This window comes from Crassostrea angulata, chromosome 5 (genome assembly GCF_025612915.1).
Source record: "Crassostrea angulata isolate pt1a10 chromosome 5, ASM2561291v2, whole genome shotgun sequence".
In the NCBI taxonomy this organism is placed as follows: Eukaryota; Metazoa; Mollusca; class Bivalvia; order Ostreida; family Ostreidae; genus Magallana; species Magallana angulata.
The window spans coordinates 2,328,718-2,356,474 of record NC_069115.1 but is presented as its reverse complement, the minus strand read 5'-3'; the positions used below and the strand labels follow the sequence as shown (position 1 = coordinate 2,356,474).

Below are 27,757 nucleotides of genomic sequence, written 5' to 3'. Positions count from 1 at the left end.
CTGTAATATCACATTGTTTGCCAAAAGATGTTCTCCTGTTCTGTATGTTAGTACATGTATATGGCATTTGAGGTTAAAAACTTTTAGTCCTTGATTTAGTCCGGACTAAGTTCACACCTGAACGTAGGCCTTTTTTGCAAGTCTTCAGAACATTTTACAGTTGTAGATTATGCGTGCTACATTCAGAAGCGGCACGTCTTTTAACCCCAAGGAACCCCAAGGAAACCCCAAGGAACCCCAAGGAAACCCCAAGGAACCCCAAGGAACCCCAATGCTGTAATTCTGACCATAGTTTGAAGGAAACTTAAGAAATATTGGAATAAAGTCGGGGCAATTATTATAGCAAATTTTATATGGATTAGAAATATTTAATGACTTCAATTCAAGTACATGTATAGAAATAAAAACTTAAGATGCTTTGTAAAATTATCGACAGCTCGCTAAATTAACAAAAATATGTCGGATTAAAGTCAAACAGTTCTTTTAATCTTTCTTAATGATTACAATTATCTAAAATTAAATACTAATAATAAACTAATCAAAATAAAAATTACCCCCGCTTCCCGTTTGTCACCGGGTACACGTTTCACAAAACGTATCAAAAACAGGGGAACGGATGAAAGTTCTGATTTTAAATAGATTGAAATACATTTGTAAAATATCATATAAATAAACAAAAAAATTTATTATCATATGTCATAATTACCACCTTGCTAAAGTAGATCAGGCAAAAACTAAACGAAATTCTATCGAGAAAAATCAAAGCTTCAGGCCACGCCTACCTCATTAATAAAGTGCACAAACCGTTCACAAAGTGTGCAGCTATTTTTAGCAAAGCGTACCGTGCAAGAAGCGAACCACTCCGTTCACAAAGCGTACCGTACTATTCACAAAGCATACCGTACTGTTCACAAAACGAACCGTACCATTTACAAAGCGAACCGTACCGTTCAAAAAGTGTAACGAACCGAACCGTGCAACTGGTGTAGTAGCACGTTTCAGGGTCTGTAAGTCACATACCTCTTAATAGTTAAAAGTATTTCGCTGAAGATGTCTCACTTGTGTGGATGCACATCTTGCCTGGCCGTGTTAATCGGTCACGAAAAATTATCAAATTAAGAGCACTTTTTAAAGCCAGGAAAGTACTAACATCAAATAAACTGATCAATGCATTATTTAGTACTTCAGCTTAAATTTTTATTTTGAATGTCCTGTTCATCTTCAGAATACATGTAGTCTGTAATATATGTAACCATCATTTTGAAAATAAGGTATATGAACCACATTGCTTTCTTCTGAGAATTGTGATACCTGATATGAATATCCCATGAAAATACACAAGGTTAGTTTACCTTATTTAAGGTTCACAACTACCTTGGAGAATTATGCAGTTACCAAAAAAAAATGAAAATGAAAATCTTAATATTATAGTCCTCTTTCATGATTGTTTCAAGGATTTTTGAGTTGTTGTAGGAATCATTTAATCTCGAACAGATAATTCTTAACCAGTGAATTTTTATTAATTTAATTGAGGTCCTTCATTTAAATTTAAAAAAAAAATGCATGTGTGCTTACTGTATGTTTGCTGATGAAAATGACTTGACTATCTGTGAGTGTGTAATTTTGATACACAAGTGGCAGGGCTTACAGGCAGTAAGGAACATGCAGGTTTGCTAATCTTACTTCAGTGCATTAAGTGGAACTTAAAAGCTGACCAAGAGCAAACCCAAAGCAAATTGATATGATGCATCTTTGGGGTAAGGGGAGCATAAATTGCAAATTTCATGACTCTTGCCCCATAGGAACTCTAGGGGCAAGGCAAAAATCTTCTCTACTCCAACACATCAGTAAAAAATTATGTAGACCAGGAAGCCCTCTCTTCATTGTCTCTGTACACTATATCTTCCTATCTTGGTAACCGCTATGTCCCATGGCCTGTTTCTGGACTTTGTTGGGACTGACTTGATAGTTTCCCTCGCAGGTCTGTAGAGCTGTAGTTTGTTGTCATCAAAACTCATCCAGATACGCGGGTCGTCTTTACTCTGAAATGACAGACAAGACACATTGTGTAACTCATTTGTGTCTCCATATTCTGTGTCTAACTATGAAGATGCGTTGTTCATCAATTAGCAGTCTGTTGGAAAGATCCTGTAGTTACATTTAAATGATGACAGCGAACCAGTCTGTTCAAAAAGCTCCTCTGTGTTGATCTCATGATGATGGGTAAATCTTGATAGAGAAATGTTGAGCATAGGAGGAAAATTTTTGAATTCTGAATTTTTGGATTTGTATGTAGAGATCAGTCTTACATCACTGGAGTTTTCTTCATATTATCATCAATGCTCTTGTGATTCCTGAAATGGCCTTGTTGATTCTCCTTCCCAGTCTATTTAAGACATGCACCCAAAATTTTGGCATCCATCTCATAAATACAAATGTTGGATAGTTTTCTCTGCTTTTATCAATACTAATTTTCAATTTCTGCATTTTTTAAAATAATGTGACATATACTTAATATTATATGATATACTTAATATTATGTGTTATAGAAAAATGTCAGATTGATGCCTTTGTGGCCGTTCTAGATCTGGCCTTTGATTTATATTTAGCACAGGATCCCTTCTTTTTCTGCTTTATAAACAGCCCACTTTGTAATTTTTTTTAGCTTACCTGAGATGAAAGCTCAAGTGAGCTATTTGTCAGGTGTTGTATATGACTCCATAAAGCTGATTTCATTTTGGCTATTGTTGCTCAGGTGAGCAATGTAGCTCATGTGCCTCTTGTTTTTTTTTTATACAAGTTACTGTAGTTGGGGTAGGTATGTGTGTCTTCAGAACTCTGTAACTAGAATTTCCTCAGCTCCCACTCAGCACAAATACCTTTAACGAGGCCGAGTACAGTTCGAGTGCGCATGACTTTGCGCATCAATTTTACAAATATATCGGTGGGCGTGACTTTATCCGAAACTGTCCCTTGCTACCATAAGATTTTGAGCAGATGCCTATTGCCATATCTATATCTAAGTTATTACTTGTCCTGTCTTCACCTTAATTTCATGGCTGCTGCATCTTATGACTGGTAGATTCTTCGTCTTCATTGTTGTATATGGGTATAGTTGCCATGATTTGTACATGATTGTTCATAAAAAATATACAATTAACTTTAAGCATTTCTGTAAACTGTTTTCGTTATTTTATCCGTCCATAATTTTTTTATGTGCTTCTTGACAGTTCCTTAGTTTTTCATATTATATGTTTAATAACTGAACATCCTGGAAAGGCAAATATTATCTTTACACAAAATAATAAATAAGTAAATGAATAAACAAATTAATAAAATACATATAGAGTAATTGATTTTAATATGCTTATTAATTTGATGATGTATGTCCACCAATTATTAAGCAGACTAGGGTTGAGGGCAACATTGATTATGCAACTTTCGACAAAGTTATTAATGGCTCTTGGACATAGACAAATTCCAGTTATTTGCAGTTTACGTTCATTTTCTTTGTGGATGTTTCCAAGGGAGGGGGGCATAAGTGTTTCACATCTTTGATTTAAATAAAAATGGATTTTGTACAAGTCTTCAGTTGATACGATGTTTTATTACATTTTCATACAAACATGAAAAATTCTCCAGTTTATCCTCTAACCTGCACAAAAAGAAACTTCTGTCCAAATTCTTGGAGAGTAGAGCAACTTGTAGACTTCTCCACCCAGCAAGTTGATTCTTGGCTACCCGTACTTCTGTTTGATGACTTTATTTCCAAAACTTTGAAACATAATACGTGGGTTCTTTCACTTTCAAGAACTTCTGACACCGCTTGCCCCACAGTATGTGTGGGACAACACTGCTTCAAGGTCTTAAACGACAGTTTAATGTCAATTTTGCAAATGACAGATATATGTGAAAGTATGCCATTTAAATGATAAAACACAGACTTCCGTTAGACAACATGGCACGTGTGTGATAAAGAAGTCCGTATTCCAAACCGGATCAATTTTATAACTGAAAGTGTAAAAGTTAAGGTATTTTTCATGAATGAAACCAATTTATGTGGTTTTTATTAATATTTTTCACAAGTCATTTTATTTTATTTTTTGTATTTCTTTTAATTTATGTTGGTGAGTAAAAAAAAGTTTCGAAAAGTGCATTTTATTTTTTTTCTAAAAGTCAAAAAAATTCGGTCTGCGGATCCGTTATCCAGCTAATAAAAAAACGTTCGCCTAATTCTTAAGACTTTGGCCCCAGGACAATTCTTCAGCCTCACAAGAAGGTTAAGAGTTTGATGTAGGTTTATATCCCATACATAAACAATTGTTAAGGATCTTTTAGAGAACTGCAACATTCAACATGTGGTATTACTATAAAATCATCAGATTAGAAAAGGGACTCATGATTATAAACATAAGAATATCCAGGGGGAAAAATGGATTTTATTAATACAGGATCAACATGTATTATTATACATTGTCCAGATAGTTTGTTATACCCCCGCTCCGAAGGAGAGGGGGTATACTGTTTTACCCTTGTGTGTCTGTCTGTCCGTCCGTAACAAAAATTTCTGATACATTTATCTCAGCAACTGTTTATCGCAGATGCTTGAAATTTTTACACAGTGTTTGTTAAGGCATGCCATATCGTGGGATATATTTTTGTACCAATCAGACGTCAACTTCCTGTTAAATGACGACTTTGCTGATTTTTTAACCAACATTTTCAAACAAATTTTCGTCAAAGATTTCTCAGCAACTATTTACCGCAGATGCTTGAAATTTTTACACAATATTTGTACAGGCATGCCATATCGTGGGATATATTTTTGTACCAATCAGACGTTAACTTCCTGTTAAATGACGACTTTGTTTATTTTTAGCCATAATTTTCAAACAAATTTTCGTCAAAGATTTCTCAGCAACTGTTTATCGCAGATGCTTGAAATTTTTACACAGTGTTTGTTAAGGCATGCCATATCGTGGGATATATTTTTGTACCAATCGGACGTCAACTTCCTGTTAAATGACGACTTTGCTGATTTTTTAACCAACATTTTCAAACAAATTTTCGTCAAAGATTTCTCAGCAACTATTTACCGCAGATGCTTGAAATTTTTACACAATATTTGTACAGGCATGCCATATCGTGGGATATATTTTTGTACCAATCAGACGTTAACTTCCTGTTAAATGACGACTTTGTTTATTTTTAGCCATAATTTTCAAACAAATTTTCGTCAAAGATTTCTCAGCAACTGTTTATCGCAGATGCTTGAAATTTTTACACAGTGTTTGTTAAGGCATGCCATATCGTGGGATATATTTTTGTACCAATCAGACTTCAACTTCCTGAAAATTGACAACTTTATTTGTAGCAAAAATTTTCAAACAAATTTTTGCAAAGAATTCTCAGCAACTGTTTATCGCAGATGCTTGAAATTTTTACACAGTATGTATTTGTATAGGCATGATATATCGTGGGATTTTTTTTGTACCAATCGGACGTCAACTTCCTGTTTAATGAGTACTTTGTTTATTTTAAGCCAAAATTTTCAAACAAATTTTCGTCAAAGATTTCTCAGCAGCTTTTTATTGCAGATGCTAGAAATTTTTACACAGTGTTTGTTAAGGCATGCCATATCGTGGGATATATTTTTGTACCAATCGAATGTCAATTTCCTGTTAAATGAGTACTTTGTTTATTTTAGCCAAAATTTTCAAACAAATTTTCCTCAAAGATTTCTCAGCAGCTATTTATCGAAGATGCTTGAAATTTTAACACACTATTTGTTTAGGCATGCCATATTGTGGGATATACCGTATTTTCCCGACGACTCGTCGATGCGGACGACTCGTCGAATTGCTAATTTTTAACCAAAATTTTCACAAAATCCTACGATACGTCGATTCAGACGACACGTCGATCTTATCACTTCAAAATGGCATATAAAACTACTGTAACATTACCAGTGTATGAAGCCACGATGTCCCCCGATATTGCTACCAATTATTATCAATGATTAACATTTAAACAATTACGCTTTATACTTATGCATCATATTTTCAAATACCGGCAACATCTACAAAGTCGCTTGCATTTTAAACAATTCCCGATATCGCGTTTTATGCAAAACTAAACTTACTTTGTCAGAAATATTTTATTCCCAAGCATTAAAATAATTATCCACTCTGACTATCGCCAGTGTATTCGCCATTACGTAACCAGCCACCTGTTGACTCGGCGCGTGGTCAATGTTTGTTTAACAATTTCCGGTGTCATAGGCATGCACCTGTCTCGTGTCGGACTTCAAAGGGGGATCTCAAGTGCAGAAAGCTTAGCAATTACTATATGATTTGATGAAACTTGTTTACTTTGTATCCAGTAATGCAGTTACACGCTATTGTTTTACATAGACACTGTTAGAAATAGATCGATCATTTGTACGACTTGATAATGACGATAAACGACATACATACGTTTCCCAAAAAAATTATCTAACAATAATAAAAGAAATGGACAATAGTTAATCAATGAACTATAATCACTCTTATAACGGTACTCTTTATATACACAAGGAGTGATATTGCCGTAAAGATCTCAGCCTTAGGGCAAGATTATTAACACAACCGGTGTCAGCCTATTGTATAAACAGTAGTATTGATAATTGCCGATTACGTATTTAAAGATTGAATTTGACCATGAAATATTTCTGATTTATACGTTCCACTAACAACTATTTACAAATTAAATAATTAAATTTTAAAAAAAAAACCTCCCCCGGATCTACTGTCTTCCATTCAAATTTGGTTTTAATTTTTCTGCGCAATGTTATCTTCCTACTAGTGATACATAGAACCATGTGACGATGTGTTTATAAAAACGGAACGGTAAAACTTTTAATTGATTAAAGACAATGTAACATTTCTTAATAACTGTTGTTATTATTATGTATTTAAGTGTTAACAGATGAGTGAAATGATAATTATTAAAGATGAACAGTGAATTCAACAACGTAATTTTTAATCACACAGCCAACTCAAGATAATTAAAACCAAGAATTTTAATGCTTTTTAAACAATTTTCTGACCTCGAGCCTACGACAAGTCGAACAAGACGATAAGTCGGGTGCTCTGCTTCTGAGAAAAAAAATACCGACTAATCGTCGGGAAAATACGGTATTTCTGTACCAATGGGATGCCAGCTTTCTGTTAAATGTCGACTTATTTTGCATATTCACATCAGAGCGGGGGTATCACTAGTGAGCATTGGCTCACAGATATCTTGTATTATTATAGCTGCAATAATGTAGCCCTCTCCCGATTTTTTTTTTTTTGGGGGGGGGGGGGGGGGGGGAGAGGGCTATAATTCCATCGGATCTCCGTAACGGTGCAAGTGCGGGAGTGATTCACTCCCGCAACGATTTCGTCTCAAATCATATAAAAATGACAATAACATTTGCATTTCTTACCTGAATTTAAACATTGTATATGTCTATGGCATAAATTAATCCAAAAATATCAAGTATAGTCCATATATCAGTTATTTTTCGTGTATCATCTGTATGTCAACAACACAAGTTGAATTTGTCCGCCATGTTAACTGACCTTGACCGGTTTTATTTTTGGACAGCCAATGAGAATTCAGGAGCGGATCTTGAACTGAATATAGAAATTCCCCCATTTTAAACATAATTAACGCGGTAAATATGAAATTTCCATTATATACCATTTCCTTTAATGACGTTTTAGTGATAGAACGAGGTGAGATGGATTATCTACACTGACATTCACGTTATCAAGCCCATCAAAACTCCAAGCGTAAATCCCATAAAATCATGCGAGAACTGTCATGGCTGCTGATAAAGACTGGTAATCATGCTGATGTGTTTTATCTGGTTTTGATTTACAGTTAAATATCGATATCTCGAAGTTCGGGGGACCATGGAAAAACTTCGAGATATCCGGGTGTTCGAGATATCCGAAGTCGAAATTCTTCGACTCCATTAGCGTTTTTGTTTTTGTCCTGACATGTTAACACAGGAAGTCCTTATATGCACTATAATTTGAGAACCGGTATGAACGGAAAAAAAGACGGAATATTGAAACGATGTTTTATTTATAGACATTTATAGACATTGCACATATACACTTAAATAAGAATTTATATGAAACGTTACAATTATTTTAAATAACAGTTAATCAAACATACAAGCATAATGTACATGTATACAACATGTATACAACTTTTCAGAGTATAAATAAATCACGTTGTTGAGACATGTTGTTGAATGATGTACCGAATTCTGTACCATCTTTTATAGCCAAAGACAAAGTGTGTGTTATTAAATATATTTTTGGTATATTATTCATTAAGTAGAAGTTCACTTTGATCATGCATCGATATCGATTATACGATGATTTATGCTGCGCTATTTGGTAATTGAGTGACCGTGAACTTGTTTGCTTTATAAGTAGCGTGCATCATTATTCATATTATCGGTAATGTTAGGGGTGCTTACTTTTGGGAGCTGTGAACTTGTTTGTTTTATCAATCACCGGAGTATATACCCAAGCTGTTATAACAATTACCGTGTCATCGATAGCTGCACTGGCTAAGCGTGGAGTTAATAGACTATCAGTCTTGAGAAAAGGTGTGAATTGCCGCGGGCGAGAATAACGAGGACACGACATGCGGGGTGCAATTAGCAGACCGGAAAATTGACTTCACTTCGAGATAACCCAGGTAAAATTTGTTATTGGGACCGTAAACATACTTCGACATAAGCGGGGTATTCGAGATAACCGTATTCGAGATATCAGTAGTTTTTTAAATCATATATATAGGGAAAACGGCCGGGACCGGCGGCCGACTTCGACATAACCGGGGTATTCGAGATATCCCATGTTCGAGATACCGATATTTACCTGTATATACGGTTAGTTTGTTCAACCTGAATTAAAAAATCATTTTATCTAAAGAAAGTCAAATATAAAATCAATCTTTTCAGACCGAGTTCAGTTGCATTCAAAAAACTAATTTTGCACCATTACGGAGATCCTGTGGAATTGTAGCCCTCTCCAGTAAACATCAGATATAAAAAAATCGGAGAGGGCTCCATTATTGCAGCTAATATTATTACTCCATTAAGCTGAATTTATCATACCTATTGTTCCTCAGGTGAGTGATGTGGCCCATCGGCCTCTTGTTTCTGTTTGTGGAAAAATTTCAACAAATGATGAAAGCCATGAGTAGTTCCTGGCTTCCCCTCAAGTTTATAAGCAGTGACTGGTTACAGTCAATTATTAGTATTTTTTAGGAGGCATTTATTAATAAAATATTTCACGGTTTATTTCCAATGTTGCAAATGGCCTTGTTCAAGACCACGCGTAAATAAGGGGAAACATTTTGGTTAGGATAATTGTTTTAATGCACTATTTTTCTCTGAAATGCAACTATGGCATGTGGCAAAGGTACTTCCCGATTAGTGCTTTGGTTAAAGCATCCACTGTTTGTGTTGATTTAAGATTATAAAAATCTTGATCTTCTGGGCTAGGGTGGGAACACATTTGTTGGAGGGGGATCCAATTTTTACATTGGGAAATAAAAATAAATTATTCTCAATATTAAAGTGTTATAATACATGGTATGTCTAGTACTTGTATGCATGTTTCTTGACATATTGAATTTGTTGACTCTCAGTTGCTTACATGTAGACTGTGGCCCTTGGATTATTTGAATAATTTTTCAGCCACACAACTCACTGGGGATCAGAATTTGATGTAGGTTTATAGATATATTAACAATTGTTTAAGATCTTCTCGAGAACTGCAATACTCGATGTGATATGACTGTGCACAGGGACCAAGCCCGTTTTAACATTAATTTCAATGTTACCATAAATAGAGAAAGGGGTAGAACTCTGACCCAGATAAAAAACTACCAGCTCACTTCAAAAGCGTAATAAATCAATTAATTTTTAAAAAGTCGAGTAAGATTTTAAAAGATTAGTGCGAATGTTTCTTGACTTGTTGCAATACTTCTGTTGTCATAGGCAAAATCCCATTGTGAGCCCTGGACCGGTAAATGTCCGAGTAAAAATAAACTGGCGACTTCGAGAGAATAATGACGTATATCTCCGCTATTTTAAGACCCATCAACTTGATATTCGGCATGAGTGTATCGCAGACATTACTTTTATGAAAAATATATGCATATAATATATGCTTGGCCCCTGTGTGACTGTAAAGTCACCCTGTTACAAAAGGGGCTCAAAGTTTGAAATGAGAATATCAGGAGAAAAATTACTTTTTTTTTTTGCTTGAACTTTTCTGTTTCATTGTCCAGATATTTTGTATATGAACCCATAAATCTGTTTTCATTATGGCTATTGTTGCTCAGGTGAGCAATATGGCCCATAGGCCTGTTCTTTGGGTGTTACTTCTTTTTTTGCTGTTTGCTTGTTTCACAGGACTTGCTGCACTGCAATGAAGAATAGAGCCATATCTAATTTTTTTTTTTAGTAAAATGGCAGCAATGCAATGCAAAAACTGGCTCTCATTTGGTTTTAAGTGTCTGAAAAGCTTTAAAAAATAAATATTAATGATATAGATTTATATTTAAAAAAAATCAAAATTGATGTGTGATGGCTGATATTGATAGTGAATTGATATAATTTTTGCTTCCTTGGTAAGTGTAGCCTTTGCCGATGCTGGTGACTTCATCATTCTCTTAATTAATAAATTTTAATAATTAAAATTAAATAATACTTGATAATAATATTATAATGCATGTATTAAATGATAAAATAGATAATAATATAAATAATCTCTTTTCATACATGAAAAAAAGCAAATAAGGCCAGCTTTTTTTTTATTTTTAGGTTTACGAACATCAAAATGATAAAGTTCCGTAGGAGGAGGAAATAAAAAATAAAATAAAAATTCACGTTTGACCAACAGTTTTTTTAGGTTTCGAACCAAAAAAACAAAAAAACTGTAAAGGAGGGAAAATTGGGGTGGGGGGGTGACATCATCTTTATTCTAATATTGAAATACCACTTCATGATAGTGGTGTGTAACTGCGTTAAGTGGAGCATGAAGTGTAGCATGTGAAAAGTATGAATAATCTGTGAAACAGTACAATAGAATATTAGACAAGCAACTTTGATATTAAATGTAGCAATGTTCATTTGCCATTTTATAGGGATCCGGTCATTTATTATTTAAAAATCCTTAGTTACAGTTGTATCATATAAACTTTTTAGCTAGTTACAAATAATTTTCCACTTTATTTGTGAAGGGTAATCTTCTCTAAAACAAATGGAACAAATTTTCATATAAAATAGTTGACATAAGGAATGCTATATTTAAACGTATAATCAGAGGTGCTAAGCATGGACATCATCATTAGACAATATTGCTTTAGAATTTGTTAACTTTCTTTAAACAAATGGTATTAGAACTTTATTTTATTCTGCGTTTTGGGTGCTCGAGTGACCGGTTTTTTTCCACTTGCAACACATCGACATGCATTAATTACATATCGGTCTGACAAGATAATATGATCTTATAAAGTTGTTGATCTAGGCATTTTCTACCCCCACAAACAAATTTTAGAATAACCACGCCAAAATAAACGTAAACATATCACTTAGAGTGAAGATTTTCTCGCGCCATCTTAGACAGGAAGTCGTTGCCTTACAATATGAAATCTCGATCCCAAACCCAAAAAAATCTCGATCCGGTCAAAAAATTTGCTGTCAGGGAAAAAAAGACCTCTTTTTTATTAATTTTATTTTTTCTCTAAAAACTCAGAAAACCAAGCGGCGGGTTTGTAAACCTAAATATAAAAAAATGCTGGCCGAAATAGATAAATAAAATGAATGAAAGTGAATGGAGAGTTCATTGAAGTACTCATAAATAAAAAAAATTGGTAAAAAGATGAATAGATAAATTTAAGATAAAAAAAAAATATTAGAATCCATCCCTAACTTAATAAGAACAATGAATACCAAATCTTTCTCAAGAAAAGTGTGTGTAGCATGTTCTGCCTTTCTGATGAAAGAAAAACAAAATTTTCAGTCTTCAAATCTTCTGTTTCAGACTTCGAAAGTTTTAGTATTTCCTCTTAGAATCTGACCTATTCCTTTGGGGTCAGAGGGTGGGCATGTTTAGGTTATTTCTACTCTGGACTCTGTCATATATTCAGATACATAACGTGCAAAACTGTAATGTACCGAACAAACAACAAATTGTGAAATTTGAAGGACCAATTGCAAACAGCTGTGCACATTAAATTAAACTATGGTCAGAAATACTTTCTTCATGTTCCTACCAACCTAAGAAGTAACTTTTTGGCTTCCCTCTTCATCTGAGCTTACTAGTTGACTTGATCTTGATTTCTTTACTTCTTATTTATTATTATTTTCTCATCACTGAAACACAGACATCCATACAGCAAATGGAATAAGAATAAAAAAGCTATAACACTAAATATATCACTTCAGTTAAACAAATCTACTAAAAAATAGAATTAAATCTTGAAATACAACTTAGTAATAAAATGGAGCTTACCTGTTCTCTTTTTAATAAGTCTTTCCAGAGACTGTCCTCTTTAGGTTGGCTTTCTTCATTGCTACAGCCTCCATGTTTGGCTGCATGATTAGTAAGCTTCAATTTGAGACTTGGGACTCTACCACAAAAAGGGGTAGTGTTAACTCTACTTAGTGCTAGACAGCACATATTAAAAGAACAAAGTGAGAAGGAACAATAAATCAAGCAAAAAATGTGGTCTTGCATGTTGTGGAAGAAATTTATACTATTATTTTTAATTGAAATCAGCAGATATAGCGGCATAAAGGGTGCATCCATTGCTCTAACAGTTGAATATATTCTTTGTCTATTTTTGTGATGATGCGCTGTTCTCTATTAGTGGTCTGTACTGGAAAGATCCAGTAGCTACATTCAAATGCCAACAGTGAATCAAACTGTTCAAAAAGTTGCTCTTTGTTAATCTGATGATGGGTGAATTTTGTTGAGCATGGGAGGAACATTTTTGAATTCTGAATTTTTAAGAACAGTCTTAGATCACTGGAGTTATCAATTTTCTTCATATCATCAATGTTCTTTGTGCTTCCTGAAATGGCCATGCTGATTCTCTTTCTCTGCCTATTTAAAGTACCAAATGTTTGGCATCCATCTCATTAAGACTAAACTCCAGCTCCACAAATGGTGGATAACTCTCTATGCAAGATTTCTCTGCTTTTATAAATATTTATTTTTAATTTAAGCTATTTTAATATTAATAATGTGATAAATGATTACCATTATCTGATATACTGTAAATTCCTAATTGAACGCGAGGAATTAATATCCGCATAAAATCGCAAGAAGCCCGTCTCACGAATTCTAAAATCTCGCTTTTAATTTTAGGAGACATGTGAACTACATGAAACTATGATGAAATTTCGCCATTCGTGATTTTATGTTCTCGCGATTTGATGGCAAATCGTTGAATCGTGGAATTAAGTACTCGGGTAAAATAAGGAATCTACAGTACTTATTATAATATTATATGATATAGAAAAATTGCTGATTCACGCCTTAATGGCTGTTCTAGATCTTGCTTTTGATTTATATTTAGCAAGTGATTATGTAGTATATGCACCTTCTGATCCTTAAACACCCTCATTAGTATTGTTATTACAATTGTGAAAACATGTTGCTGTTGTCTTGCTGAATACGCTTTGGTATGTATTTTTGTTTGCCGGGGTGTCATTTCTTTGGCTGAGGTCTTAATTCATTGGGAAGAAGCGTGCGTTGTTGACATTGTTTACTGGAAATTTCAGCCCTCGGAAGGCAAATTTTGCAATAGCAAGGAGTCGTAGCTTTAATTTAATAACGATCTTTCGAGGATTACGGCCGGCCCCCATGTCAAAGTGGAAGGCAGTTTTTAAGCAGTTCCTTAGCAGTACCAGTTTTGTTATCTTAGCAGTTTTTAGCAGTTCCTTAGCCTTCCATACTTTCCTTATAGCAGTTGGATTCCCCTATATGTCTCATAATGAATATAAGCAGTTCCAGGCAGTAATTTTAAGCCTTCCAGTTATATAGCAGTAATTTAAATGAGTTGATGTAAACTGGTAAAAACTGTTTGAAACTGCCAGAAACTGCTTCCTTATTTCCTAATATGGTTTTCATAAATGAATATGCATGAAGTATAATCATGATGAAAACTGCTAGGAACTGCTGATATCATCTATGGGTTATATGAATAAGTTTTAACATTTTCAAGAATCAATTATTACATAAAGACATACATGTACAATATTGTACCATTTAAGCCAACCTGTATCTACATTGCGTGTGGATACTGCATTTAGCTAGCTTTTAGCATAGTAAATATAAATATATATTATTGTAAGACTTCAAATTACAATCATGACCTTATAAGCTTCTCCCCAATTAAGTTGTTCTTGAGAAGTTGTTATTAAAATGTGTCCATATTAGATACTCTCAGACCTTTGATTGACCATTGTAGTCTCATGTAGCCTTCCCTAAGAGGTCAATTCCCATGCATATACACTCAGCTGTACCGGTAAATTAAGTGATCTAACCAGACCGTTATTAAAAACTGTTCAATGAAAACTTATTTGAAATATTTTATTTACCTTAAGTTAAGAGAAATATATGTAATATCCTTAGAACATATTAAAATCCATAAATTTATTTGAGTTTGCCCATACACAACATTTTCTGTGGTGAATATCACATGCCCCTCATGGCACTGATACATTCAAAATTTTCAACCAAACTTCCTGTTATCTCTGATCTTGATTCTGAGTGGTCAGCTTTATCTGGCAGCAGCCAGTGACCCAGATTTGTAACTGGTTGGAAAGGATGCAAGTCCCCTGTGAGGTGTGTATTAACCTATAACTGCTTATACAGCAAAGACTGCTAAGAAAACTGCTTAGAATAACTGCTTAGAATAACTGCTTCTGCTTTTACGTAGACAGTTTTGACCTGCCACTAAAACCCTTACTGCTTGGAACTGCTTGAAAACTGCCAAATAATTTGAAAACTGCCTAAGAACTGTCTAACTACTGCTAAAATAGGCAGTTCATTTTGCCATGGGGGATTATTATAATTTGACAGAAAAATACAGATTTAAGCGCGAAAATACGAACACATGCACAGATGGTTAGTCGATGCCTGCATGAGGCATCAAAAAGTGACTAACCCCCTCAGATACCCTCAAATACAATAGCATAATAGCAGAAACACATCAATAGCAAATTACCAAAGAAATAACAACTAAGACTGAAAAAGAATGATAAAAATATGAAATTAAAGCTTGAACTAATGAAAAAACCCCTAAATTTACCATTATGTAATTCAATTATTTTATGAAAGTATATTTTTTACCCAATCACATAGTTACTCAGACAGCATATACTACAGTAAAAACAAAGTTAGTGATATGAGGCAGGTACTGTGCCTGATTTCAGAATTTCCTTGAATTCCAGGATTTATAACTATTACAAGATCAAATAATTCAAGTGATATGAGGCAGGTACTGTGCCTGATTTCAGAATTTCCTTGAATTCCAGGATTTATAACTATTACAAGATCAAATAATTCCTTGTTTTTCTATAACACCTATCAGTATTTTTTGCTGTTCTTGACAAAAAAGGAGATATAACTCCCTCTCCTGGCCAGGTTACAGACATTTCACATGGGAGTCCTTCTTTGAGACTGCTGAGGTCCCCAGCATATTCCACAATATTTACATTCATTGTATATTTCCCCTTATGTTTGCATTGGAAATCTGTGACATTCAATTTTCTATGAATACAGTATGCTTATTCATGCGCCATGAGCACAAATATAAACGCCTTCACGTGTTTTAAGTATATCTATTTTTGTAAAAATAAATGAAACTTTCAATCTTACATAACAAATTTGATATGCTTTATTAAATAATATCTACTCCTTAAATTAATAAAAAAGATTTTTCTCTGCAAAGTTTTGAGCACTATAATTTTAGTCATGGTTCATACCCCTGACTGAGAGTGTATATTTTGGCTTTACAGCGACAATACACATATATTTCATACAAATAGACATCTGTATGAATATAGATATAAGCATAAAAAGTTTATTTTTAGATGTCGTTGGTCCTGTAACACACCAAGCAGTGCAGACAAATTATCATACAGCGCTAATGCTTAAATAAACTCTCCTTTCTGATAAGCTTTTTCAGCAAACAATCCCTTTCCTAAAAAAACTCTCAATGATTTTACTTTTCCTGCTTTTTAAGCAACCTCACTTTATGGTTTTTAGCCTACCTGAGATGAAAACTCAAGTGAGCTATTCTGATCACTTTTTGTCCGGAGTTGTTATTTATGAAAGCTGATCTTATTTTGGCTATAGTTTTTCAGGTGAGCAAGGCCTCTTTATTTTTTATAAGTCACTGCAGTTGGGTTATATGTGTCTTCAGAACTCTGTAACTAGAATTTCCTCAGCTCCCCTTTAGCACATTGAACACCTTTAACAAGGCAGAGTACAGTTTTAGTGTGCATGACTTTATGCATCAATTGTACAAAAATATTGATGGGCACTTAATCAGAAACTGTCCCTTGCTACCTATTGTTTTTTAGCAGATGCCTATTGAAGTTATTACTGCCAGTTTAATCTTCACCTTTCATGGCTGCTACATCTTATCATTGGTAGTTTCTTCGTCTTCATGAAACGAGTGGTCTGTTCTCTCTGCTGAATGTGGGTGTAGTTGCCATGGTTTGGACATTATTGTTCGATCATTATACAACTTTAAGCGTTTCTGGAAACTGTTTTCTTTACTTTTTCTGTGCTTCTTGACAGTTCCTTAGTTTTTCATATTTTATGTTAAATAACTGAACATCCTGAAAAGGCAAATATTATTTTTACACGAAAAAATGAATACTAGTAAATAAATAAACAAATAAATAAAATACGAGTACATTAACTCATTTTAAAGTGCTTATTAATTTGATTAATGTCTGTCTACCAGTTATTAAGCAGACTAGCTAGGGTTGGGGGCAACATTGATTATGCAACGGATGGCAATAATTTTGTCCCAAGGGGGCCTAATTACATAATTTTTGTTGCCCCAAAACATAACCAACAGTTCTTTGTCAGCAGATGGAAAACTGCATGGTCTATTATGATCTTGTTGGCATTATATTCTGTTGGTTTGCAGGTTTTTTTGTTTACTGACTTCTCATTGGCATTTTTTCTGATGATAGCAAAATACATATATGAAGTAATTTTAATCTTACAATGTCTTCTTTATTTCAAATATTGTATATTGGTCCTCTGGTGTTAGATGTGTCGCTATGTTTTTTAGAGTCCTATTGTATAGGCTGATCAATAGTAAGTGATGTCCAATATCTCAGCCATTTTGATTTGTTTAGACATATAATATATTTATTCAAAAACAGCCTTGAGGGAAGCCCAGCATGGTAGAGTGTTAGGGATATGGCCTATGCATCATAAGGAGGCATTTTGGGGCAGACCTTGGGTAATTGTAATGTGACTGTATATAATGGTGATGCATTGTAATCATTGAATTTTTTTTAAGTAATGGGATGTAATTTGTAACAAGTAACTGTAATGTAATGCATTACTACCTTAAAAATGCCAGTATTTTATTACCATTACTTTCAATTACAATTGAATTTTGCCTATTTTCTAATTTTATGAAATTATGTGAAACTGCTTTTTAATTAGCCCCTCTTTGTGGTTTTTAGCTTATCTGAGCTGAAAGCTCATGTCAACTATTCTGATCACTTTTTGTCCACTGTCGTCATAATACTGATCTCATTTTGGTTATTGTTTCTCATGTGAGCAATTTGGCTCAAAGGGGCCTCTTGGTTTTTTTTATACAAGTCACTGCAGTAGTTGGGGTACATGTCCCTTGCAAACTATTGTTTTTGAGCAGATGCCTTTGAAGTTATTACTGATGTTCCAATCTTCACCTAAATTTCATAGCTGCTGCATCTTTCTTTGTCTTCATGAAACGATTGGTCTGATCTCTCTGTTGAATATGCGTGTAGTTCCCATGGTTTGGACATTTTTGTTCATTATACAACAAGCGTTTCTGGAAACTGTTTTTTTTTCTTTATCAGACCATTTTTTACCGTATATACTCGCTTATAAGTCGGTATTTTGGGAGTAGAAATTTGAATAAAAAGTAGGGGTCCGACTTATAGGCATGACATACAATCAGATAATTTTTCCACTGAGTAAAACTTCGTTTTTGGGTGCCATTTTGCTTCCATCTTTTGACTTGCGATCCCTATACTTGACATTTTTATTTTTTAATTACTAAAAGGATAAACACATTAATAAATACATTGAAAGTATCAACTGTATTTCTTAAAAATGTGAACAAGGTTTATTTGATAGTATTTTTAATTTAAACAGGCAATTATTTACGCCTGAGGTGATACTAGCTGTAGGCATATCTGTACTTAAAACAACACAAGCCAACACTGAGTTTAAGAGGCTAATTACCAACCCTAATCAGTCAGTAGGGGATAAAATAACAGTCATTTTATTTCCAGTAGCATTTAAAATAGTTTTTGAGCTATAATCAAGTTGTGATGAGTGTTTAAAAAATATAATGGCGTCCAAAATCGTAAGTTACAAACTTCAAGAAAGATAACTCTGTTTACAGAAAACTATCAAAAAACATGGCGTCTAAAAGCGATCTAGTGGGATTACAGAACAGCAATTTTTGTTTAATACTTAAAAATTAAACACCAGAATAATTGCTGGTCTGTTTAAAAAAAAAATAAATATCGTTTTATAATTATTCATAATTAATTACACCTGAGGTGATAATAGCTATATTGGTGGCTGTAGGTGGCATGTCACCTAAAACAACACAAGCTAGCACACCACTTATAAAAGGGCTATACCATCTTAATCAGTCAATAGGGGATCAAAATCACTCTCATTTTATTTTCAAGAGTATTTTAAATAGTTTTAAAGCTAATATCAAGTTTTGATTAGTGTATCATTAAAAAAAAATGGCGTCCAAAAACGAAAGTTATTAATCCAGGATAGATGTCTTAACTGAACACAACACTTTTAGATGAAAACACCAATATTTTTTGATCTAGAATATAGTCATGCTTGATAAAAATGTGCTTATTTGATTGACAATCTGTAGACTGATTATCCAGAAAAAATTACCCGACTTATAAGAGGGTCAATGGCAAAATCTTGTAAATAAACCTGAAAAATGGCAACCGACTTATAGGCGAACAATACTTATAGGCGAGTATATACGGTATATGCTTCTTGACAGTTCCTGAGTTTTTCATATTTCATGTTTAATAACTGAACATTATAATGCAAATATTATCTTTACACAAAAAAGCAAATAAAAAAAAATTAGTTATTTATTTTAATATGCTTATTAATTTGATGGTGTCTGAGCAGACTAGCTATAGGGTTGGGGGCAACATCGATTATGTTAATGGAGGGCAATAATTTTGTCCCAAGGGGGCCTAATTACGTAATCTTTGTTGCCCCAAAACATAACCAATAGTTCTTTGTTAGCAGATGGAAAAAATGCATAGTCTATTATGATCTGTTGATGTGCAGGGTTTTTTTTTGTTACCCAGACTTCTCATTGGTATTTGTTCTGATGTTAGTAATATACATATGTGAAGTAATTTTAATAAAGTTAAAATAATAGGCTTTTTTTCAAATATTGCATATTGGTCCTCTGGTGTTAAGTTTACAATATTCTTGAGAGTTCTCATGAATGGGATGATTGATGATAAGTGATGTCCAATATCTCAAACATTTTGATTTGATTAGACCAATTCAAAAACAGTTTCTTAGTAGCCCAGAGAAGATTGTTAAGGATATGGCCTTCATCAATGCATCAAAAGGAGGCAGACCTGGGGTAATTGTAATGTGTAATGGTGATGCATTGTGATAATTACATTTTTCAAAATAACTTCAAGTTGGTGTAACGTGTACTGCACAAGTAATTGTAATGCATTACCACCTTAAAAATGCCCGTATTTTAAGACCATTACATTTAATTACAATTGAATTTTGCCTATATTTCCTAATTTTATGAAATTACATGAAACTATTTTCAATGAATAATACATTGAAATTAAGATTATTAAATACTGGGGGCAATTTATTTGAAATATGTACTTCATTGATTACAATTGCAGTTAAAATAATACTTTGCAATTTCCATTAAATTACTTGTGGGCTATTATAAGCGGCAGAAAAACGAACTCAAAATTATCAAATATGTGTCCATGACAACTCCCTCTTTAAATTTTTATTCAGTACTAACACCACCTTTCAATTGAATAGCGTAAAGTTTACACAAATTCACACCACTTGTTTTTAAAAACAGATAACAGTCTTCTATAGAAGGTATTTATATTGCCAACAACTAGGCAAATACAATGATACCTAGACTTTGCACAATTCATACTTCAGTGCATTATGGAGGCTGTGTGGTCAACAAATTACCCATCAGATTGACCTTAAATTTTAAGATATGCTTTGTTTAGGATTATTTAGTAATTCAAATAAAAAGAATTCTTTTTTAAAGCTCTATATATACATGTATAATATACATAATTAGTGTAACTTAAAGGTGAAGGAAACTAAATATATGTTGTACAAAAAATCAACTATCATTATCAATTTTGTTCAGTTGGATACTTGAGTAACAGACAGGCATGAACCAGCATTTTATTCAGAGCTTTCTGTACATTGTATATTTTTAAACCAAACCAAAGTAAATGGGGTGACGTCAAAATAATTAATGTTTTTGGTTTTTATTATTAATATAAACAAAATTTTAAATCAATGTCAGCCTTGAGTAAATACGATTTCTTAAATTATGTATTCTATTTTCAAAACAGCATGACTACATGTAATGATTTAATCCACTTTATAATATAAACAAAATATGTTTTTGACTTTCCTTCCCCTTTAATATGACTCCTCTTTTTTTCACTTTTTTAATTGGCATGTTTTACACCAAAGGAGTTTTTTTTTTCAATCTGGTTTGCAAGAGCAATTGTTATGGATTGTGTTCATGAAAATTCGAGCAATTATTTTTCTCTGGACACAAACAATTTTCTAAAAAGGATAAAATCATAATCATGCAGACTTGTGTAACATCATCCGCAGGCTTTGACATTAAGAAATTTTAAAAAATGGAACACTTGCAAGAGACATCACTAGTGGAGTACTGTTATCAACAAAGAAGCTGTGAAAAGACCCAAACAAATTGAGTTGGAGGGACCCCCGAAACAACTTTAATCCTTGGATTCCAAAAGCAAACATTTTGATCATTTTAGATGCAAAAAGAGGTTGTTGAGTGGCAATTGCTACTCTAATGCAATACAAAATTTGATCAACTGAACTGAGTCCCTTGACTGTGTGCTAAAATGCAAAACACACCCAGTTCTACAATAAGGACTGCCATACAAAATATGTACCATCAGCTGTAAAGAATTTCGAGAAAAGCAACATACTTAAGTTAAACATTGGTCTATATACACCTATATTTCAAATCCTATGGACAAAATGAAGTGAAATTGGTGTCCTTCCAATTTTTAGTACTTTTACCAACCTAAGATTTGTCGGATATCTCAGAGCTTTATTTGGTTTCATGGAGTTTGAGACAGTGAAGTTTGGAGTGTAGTAGTGTAAATTATGAGGGAAAGTTAAAGAGCAAACATGTTGCTTTTACATTCAGCGATACCTACCAGTGTCATGTGTCACTATACATTAGGAAGAGGATACTCTCTGGACCACAGGAGCAAAGCTCCACACATTTCCACATATTTGCCTGTTGTTTGAACGTGTAACAGTCTTACCATCGATATGATATTACAACCTGGAACCCATATGCAGTAAAACACACTTATATTATAACAAAAGGGCAATTTAATTGCTTCGTTATAAGTGTAAATCATTATATCCGTCAAGTTAAGAACATGTACTTAAGTCACTTGGAATGAAAATCACTTTGCTGTAAGAGTCTAGTATTTATTATGATAAACATAATTGCTATAAATATGTTATACTGTAATAACAAATATAATGCTTTTTCAACCATGAAACCAAAGATTTTAAAATGTGGAAACTTTATTTTGTTACAGCCTTAAAACCATATATAATATGACAACCCAGTAATTATTTAATATATAACCTTGAAACCATATGATATCATAGTATGAAAACCAAATGACTTCACAGCTGCCTGGAATATATTTGATATTTTATTCTGAAAACCAATGATTTTACAACATTAAACCATGTGAGTTAACAACCTGAAAACCATGTTATTTTACATAGTTACTAAAATGTAAAACAAAAGAGAGATCTTGAATTTTACAAACCAGAAACCAATTCATTCAACAAACTGGAAACTATATAATTTTTTAGTCTGAAAACCACTCGATGTTTACCGGTTTACAACATTGAAACCATGTTTAACAACCTGGAAATTGAATAATTTTATAACCTGGAAACGATATTATATGACGACATTAAATGATTTTGATTTTACAACCTGGAAACAATTTGATAGTAATTTGCAACATTAAAACCATGTGAAATGACAACTTGGATATCATATATGACAACCTTGAAACCATTTATTAATCTTACAACCTAGAAACAAATGATATGACAACCTGGACATAATTCTGTTTTACCTGGAAGCATATGTTATTGCTACTGAAAACCAATTTAAAGTACAACCTCGAACTTACCACTTCAAAACCAATTGATTTAAAGCAGTGAAACTATATGATTTCATAACAGTTAAACAATGATTTTACAATGTTGATTTACAATTTAGAAGCCATATAGTGTTTTAATCAGGAAACCATATAATTTTACAACCTCGAAACCAATCAATGCTACAACCCCAAAGCCAAATGATTTTACAACCAAGAAACCATTTGATGCTACCGCCTGGAAATCATATGTGACAACCTGTAAACTGTGTGATATGTCAACCTCGAAACCATTTATTATGATAAGTTTGAAACCATTTAATATAACAATCTGAAAACCATACGTCTTGACTATACTTAAAAAAAACCGATATGACAACCCGAAAACCATATGTATCCTTTATATATTAATTATATGATTTGATTACCTGGAAACCACTGGCATGATTATCTAATACATTTGTCAATCAGTGCATCTGTTGTAATAAGCTGTAACATACATGTAATTTAAATTTGTTTAACTGCTTTTATTACATGTACATAAAAACTGTGATTGTATTAATGATGTATTATAATTGTTGCAATGAATGTAAAAATTTGTGATGTTCAAAATAAATAACTTATTTTATCAATACCTCTCAGTGATCTTGGCATCATAAATTGCACTTGCTCGGTTGTCATTTTTCCATGATTTGCTGATGCATATCATGATATTTGTCACAGAGCATTTGCACTTTATAATGCCAAGATCACTGAGAGGTGTTAAATTTTTTTTTTTAAGGAAAGGGATTGTTTGCTGAAAAAGCCTATCGGAGAGGAGAGTTTATAGTGGAATATGCTGGCGACCTCATCAGTCGCAAAGAAGGACTCCGACGAGAAAAGTCTTACCCTGCCAGGAGAGGAAGTTATATCTTTTTTTTTGTCTGGAACAGCAAAAAGTACTGGTAAGTTTTATAGTAAGATTTTCCTGTATATTATAGAAGTTTTATCTGTTAAAAAATTAAGAATTTTGATAGTAATCCATTGATAGATATTAAAGATAAAATATTTACAAAAAGTTCAATTATAAAAATAATATTAGACTCTTGTTGATATTCACCAAACTTGCATGGTTGATGCATCTAGACCTACTTATGGACTTGAAAGACTTGGATGCTTAATCTGGGCCATAAATTTCAGATGCTGGGGGAGATCATGGTTTTTTTGGAGCAGGTTAAAGTTTTTAAGCAGGTGCCCTTTATACTCATTTCCTAGTTACTTCTGGTCCTAACTTCACCAAACTTGCATGGATGGTGTGTCTTATAATACTAATGCACCTGACAGGCTTGAATGCTGAATCTGAGGCATAGGTTTCCAATGCTAGAGGAGGTTAAGATTTTTAGAGCTGGTTAAAGTTTTTGATGAGTGTTACGATACTGATGCACCTGACAGGCTTGAATGCTGAATCTGAGCCATAGGTTTTGGATGCTTGATGACGTTCAGTTTTTTTTTAGAACAGGTCACATGTTTAATAGATACTAGTGCTATTACAATCTTGCATAGTTGATTTAACTATAATATAGGGATGTCAAAGAATACTCGAGTACTCGACTATCGCTCAGTCATACCGATCATTGACTAAAATTTTCTTAGACGATGTCTCGTAAAAAAGTGAATAGAATTGAATTTTTTTTTTTTTTTTTGCTACGAATGTAAAAAAAACCCCAAATCAAAGCAGTTTTCTTTTATGGACATGTTTGATCCATAAGTTGAACTCTTTTCCATCGGTGCCCCTGGTGTATTTTTAAAGTGGCTACCAATTCATCTCTTTTGATTTACATGGGCAGACACGTATTTAAGAACAATTTGTGATTCCACTAATCAGTTATTTTTTGGATTAGATGTTATCATAATCAAAAATTTAATCATCAAGGATTTTGTCAAGGCGTTTGTTTTTATAATCATTAATCTTTGATTATTGATTAGACATGGACAATTATTAGATAAACATATAACAGGTCATATTTGATTTGCCTTTTAAGATGATATGGAGGTCAATTATGTGTAAGCGTCACAAGAAAAAAATCAAAGTACTGAGAGTACTGAAAGATGGGGTCCTGAAAGTTTGAATTTGTAATTGTCCTTGATTTCCTTGAATATGCTTCCCAAATTATGAGTTTGAATTAGTTGTTTCAATCTATGTTAATTCGGCTTTTTTGCAATTGTCTGATTCTTTGCCTAAATTTTACTCGATCCTGGCCTTCATAATTGTAGAAAATTGACACAACGGTATTTTATGTAAAATAAGACCCCAACGAAAATTTTTAAAAATTACTACTAACCGAGAAAATCAAAACAACTATATCAAGGTAGATAATTTAAATCATTAGATTTATTCAATTTTGTGATCCAAGGGAAAATCCATAAGTCGGACGGTATCCGTTGTACAAGGTTTATGAAATCCCCGAAAACTCTCAAACTGCTGAATTAACAAAGTGAACATTTGTATACCGATGACAAACACAGGCACCTGACGCTAGAAATATTTCTTTTTACAATAAGATTCCAAGTACTCTGACAATAGAAAAGGTTTGTCACGGTCGCCATTTTGATTTTTTATACCGACTTATCTGACACGATTTTCTTGCAGTGATTCATGCAAAATTAATAGGTAAAAATAAATCCGTTCGCCACTTACTACTTTTTTGTGTAAACTCGTGCGTCACATACACGAATTACGATACAACCGTTCCTTTCATTAAAATCATACTCCTAAAATCAGAGACATAAATAACAGGGATTGGCATGAACTCCGCCATTAGGTGTAAATGTTAATTAAGGGACCAACCTTACTTTGAGAACTACAAGTGCAACAGCAATCTTGTATAAGTCATTAAATTTGAACCTGATAGACCATAAACCTATAAATATGTTTAAGCATGTTTTATTTATGAAACATTTACACAAACTTTTTATTTAGCTTTTAAATTACTTTTCTAAAAACTTAATATTGACTTTTCACAAAGTAATGGTAATGGTACTGCATTACTTAACTCATGTAATGGTAATGTAATGCATAACATTAAGAAAATTAAGTAATGGTAACAATAATTTAATGCCCTTATTCATGAAGTAATTGAAATGTAATGCTATACTTTACAATGTAATTCACACACAGCCTGATTCCAACTAAGCCGGAACACATGAACATAACATTTAACTTGGTTCTTCAATCGATAAGATTATATATATTATTTGATCTATTGGTCACCCAAAATGTATAATCTATATAGATTTTGCTGACAATGCATTGTTCAAAATTAAATTCAGTTTAATTAACTAAAGAGCCAACGAACAAGAAGGCAAATGCAGACTTGTTTGTATTTTCTATGTACAAAATTCCTTTAGAGACCAACAGCAGTCATACCGCAAGTAGACTGCAAGCCAATGAAACACCTATTTGATATGTAAGACATCTGTGTATAATCCGTCCTGATTTTAACTTAATTGGCTTGCGCATGAAGATTGGTACTATTGAGGTGAAAGATTGTCTAAATAAAATTCATGACTTTTCAAAAATGGCACATTGCATTTGGGAACTTTACTTTTGATTCAACCTTCAACCTCTTCTATTGATTAATGAGCTCGGACACCAACTGAATCACCAACGGCGTTGTGCATTCAGTTACGTAACTTATTCCACATTTGAACCTGAGCAAGAATATTTTGATCAATAAATTAAGTGTTTTATTGTACACTATGAATTACGATAACATAAATGACAATATACATGTGTGTATATATACAACAACTTTCATCAACTTCGATATCTCGAACCCTGGGATATCTCGAAATTTTTACTCAGTCCCGCCAAGTTCGAGATACCTAAGTTTAACTGTATAAATAAATCACAGAGTTAACTTCAGAAGTAAATATATGATAATCAAACTGTTTTAGCATATTATATATGATATTGTGTTAAAACAGTGTCCATGAATATCCAAGATCATTAACTAGGGTTTTCATATAATATGATAAAGGTGCACGATCTCATAAAGGTGATGCTTCGTAAAGGTGATGCCTCATCTTGGTGAGATTTGTAATCTGTGATAACCTATGTTTGTGTTATCCTGCTCATATTTATATTTATATTATACAAATATTGACTGGGGTAGATGGTAACATTGTTTGTTTTGTTATATGAAGAAACAAACCAAAATTTAAGAAAGTAATTGAAAACAGATCGCCGTAATTTTCTCAGCTCAACAAAGAATTCACGAATTCAATTTTGTGCAAAGTTCATTTCCAAAATATTCTCAGCATCAAACGATCACTGGTGATATTCCGCCAACCGAAAGAATTAACACACAGAGGTTCTACTTTATTTTACTTCACAGTAATTCGCAAATCCTTATATCCTTTATGATAGCAAACCGTCGAATTGCGCGTCCGTTGTTTACTTGCCTTGACTGACTGTCTATTATGACGTCACCTTGTTTTGGAGTCGCGAAGAGTTATTCACGTCATCGTTTACAAAGCAACAAATCAGAGGTGATTATTTGAAATACAGGGAATGTTCTCTAGATATTATTCCTAGCCGGTCAATATCAAGAAAATATTGACCGGTCAATAGTTTTCGGTCGAACTAATATTACAATTATTGACTATTTATCTAAATTGAGTTATATAGTGAGAATACCGTATACTACTGAATATAACAATAATGTTTATTTGTGTATAATTGCTTAAAAATCATTTTAGGCTGGGAAAGAAACATAAAACAGCCATATTATTAGTCATTTACCAATTTCTCCGGAAGTGACTATAGCTTTCCTCTGTGTCTGTCTGTCCATCCATCCATTAGACTAAGTCTGTCTATCTATCTGTCTTGTCCGATCTGTCTGTCCCACTTCAGCTTTTCACACTTTGATTTAGCTCACCTGAGCTGAAAGCTCCAGTGAGCTTTTCTGATCACATTTTGTATGTCATCTGTAAATTTTTAAC

The 27,757-nt window shown here is 33.2% G+C and overlaps 2 pseudogenes; both read left to right on the top strand.

Moving 5' to 3' along the window:
• LOC128183616 (deleted in malignant brain tumors 1 protein-like) overlaps nucleotides 1-27,757 on the top strand; it is a 492,435-nt pseudogene that overhangs the window by 125,625 nt on the left and 339,053 nt on the right.
• The window catches only part of LOC128183435 (uncharacterized), an 82,169-nt pseudogene that overhangs the window by 5,550 nt on the left and 48,862 nt on the right, over nucleotides 1-27,757 (top strand).